The following is a 3012-nucleotide window of genomic DNA, read 5'->3' on the forward strand; positions in this document are numbered from 1 at the left end:
AATAAGCAAGCGTAATTTTTCAGATAGCTGCCCATTTCGAACGTCTCTAGGTCTAACTAGAGCAAATCGGCAACAGAAATGTTTTCGCATTTAGTGGGTGGTTCATACTTATTTACTTTTATGATCACTAAAATAAACTTGTAACAATTTTTCGCGTGGTGAAACAGCGAGTATTCTCGTTTTCTTTTTCTTTTAACTGTTGTTTAACGTGACCTTCAGATAGATGGCATCACCATTCCAGTTGGAGCACGTAAACCACGTAAAGCTTCTTCCAAGCAGGTCGGAGGGTGCGGACGTGCGCCACACGCTCAGCCAAGTGATAGTTATTCTACCTCAGAATCACAGCATCGAGCCTGGAAAATTCACCGAGTGCTACGAGAAGCCGTCCGGCATGTTTCATCGTTATCTAATAAGGCAAGACCAAAACCCGCTCCTGCTTATCAAGCTGCGAACACCGGGCCACGCCGATCCGCCGCGCTAGCCCTTACAGCGCTGGCGTGGTCTGATACGCCCCCTCGCTTCGCACGGCAACTCCCGCTGCCTGAGAGCCGCGCAGCCTTCCAAAATGGAGGTGGTAGCTGAAGGAGAAGAGATATCGAAATTAGAATACAACAATTGGAGCTGGACCACGTTGCAGGCACAACGACTTTGAGCACGCTAATCGTTCCCCACCACCACTGCTGCCGAGCATACCGAGACTGGCGAGACAGACACCACACAAGACAATGGGAAAAAGGCGCCCAAATACCGAGGCCGCCCGCCATTTTTACCCTAACTTAAGCCGTTGCCGAAACTCCCGCCGAAAGACTATAAAGTGATTCCGCGGCAAAGCTATTCAAGGCCGTCTGCGCCGCCACTCAAGTGCCAATAGAGGATGCCATCTCTGAAGATCAAGTACGCCCCCCCCCTCCCCCAAATAGTAACACGGCCCTAATCAGCTCCCCATCTCGGGCGAGGGTCGAAGCTTATAATAACATCAAGATTCTCAAAATTGGACAGGAAGAAATTTAAGTGGTAGCATACGCTCCAGCCCCAGAAAATTCAACGAAAGGAGTAATCTACTACGCATGCTCCGACGAAACCGACGAAGCTATCTTCAAGAAACTGCATGCAAAAAATCCAAGCATCAAACTGGTTGATGCCAAAAACTGGGAAGAAAACACATCGTTGCCGTTTTCGCAGGAACGGAGCGCCCGGAGTAGGTCAGGTTTTGGGGGGCTACGTATGTAGCCCACCCCTTCAAAGAACGAATAGAGGTATGTTTTAACTGCCGACGCACCAGACATCGGGCGGACATTTGCTCTCAAGAAAGAAAGAAGAGATGCAAGCGCTGCGGTGAAGAAACGCACGAGACGCCAGCATGGGGTACCAACCCATACTGCAGAGCCCGATGCATTGTCTGCAAAGGGGAACACCTCGCCGAAGAACGAGACTGTAAATATAAGTATTACTTACAGGTTCCTCAAAAAAGAGGCACCAATGCAACTAACGACATGTCGTCGATACTCAAAGACAGCAATGACAGGCAAGGGCAATCTCGGTCAGGTGGCAGAGCGACCCAACTCAGCACGCTGAGCACGTGCTATCGGGAAGCGGTGCGAAACAACCAACCCAATCAAGCTGGCAGCATCAAGCGAGCACGCTCGTTGAGCCGAGGCCGGTGCAACAACAGAGGACGGCTCACCAACCGGTCGCTGTCCAGGGCCAGAAATCAACCGGAGCAGAGAGACGCCAGACCCGTGAGCCCCAGAGACGAGACAAATACGGAAGGACGAGACTGCGACACGGTAAGGGAGTTGGCTGCTGAAGTTAGAGAGCTCAGGAAACAGCTAGAAGCCGCGATTAGAAAAACTCAAGCCTTAGAAAATGCAAAATCAGCTACCCTTGCAAACGCTGCCAGAGAAATAGACTCAAGCGAGTTCAGAGACAGCGCACAACTTATGGAAACGGAGGGAGCACGCAATCCTAAACAAAAGCTTGTCGAGGAGGATAAGTAAAAGCACGAGGACCCTATTGACATTGCTCGAAGAGTCGACGTCGTAGAAGACGCCATCGCGACGATGTCAAAAGAAAGAGATGAAAAGATGAGAGCTATCCATACCTCCGTTCAAGAAACCCTGAAAATGTTTCACGAAACGCTTAGCAGTGAAATAACAAGAATGCTTTCAAACGTAACCAGCAGAGACTACTCTCAAGCGACATTCCACCTACCCGCTTTGAGACCAAGTCAAACTAAACGAAGTAACGCGCGAAGCGGCAAGATAACGAACACAGTCAACGTCAGGACTGAACCCTACACCAAAAAGAATGGCGGGACAAGTTAAAATTATTCAGTAGAATTGCAAGTCATTCGCTAAAAAGCGGGCGGCACTGCGATTCGCCCTTTCCAACTTCGATCCCGAGATCGATGTAATAGCCATGCAATGAAACAGAAACAAAAATAGCTGGATATGCCACGTAACAAGAGATTTTCACAAGAAAAAAAACAAGAACAGCAATAGCCATGCAACGTAACAGTGCGTCGATAGAAATATCAGATAGAATTTTTCAGATAGCTGCCCATTTCGAACGTCTCTAGGTCTAACTAGAGCAAATCGGCAACAGAAATGTTTTCGCATTTAGTGGGTGGTTCATACTTATTTACTTTTATGATCACTAAAATAAACTTGTAACAATTTTTCGCGTGGTGAAACAGCGAGTATTCTCGTTTTCTTTTTCTTTTAACTGTTGTTTAACGTGACCTTCAGATAGATGGCATCACCATTCCAGTTGGAGCACGTAAACCACGTAAAGCTTCTTCCAAGCAGGTCGGAGGGTGCGGACGTGCGCCACACGCTCAGCCAAGTGATAGTTATTCTACCTCAGAATCACAGCATCGAGCCTGGAAAATTCACCGAGTGCTACGAGAAGCCGTCCGGCATGTTTCATCGTTATCTAATAAGGCAAGACCAAAACCCGCTCCTGCTTATCAAGCTGCGAACACCGGGCCACGCCGATCCGCCGCGCTAGCCC

This window comes from Rhipicephalus microplus, chromosome X, assembly GCF_043290135.1.
Source record: "Rhipicephalus microplus isolate Deutch F79 chromosome X, USDA_Rmic, whole genome shotgun sequence".
NCBI lineage: Eukaryota > Metazoa > Arthropoda > Arachnida > Ixodida > Ixodidae > Rhipicephalus > Rhipicephalus microplus.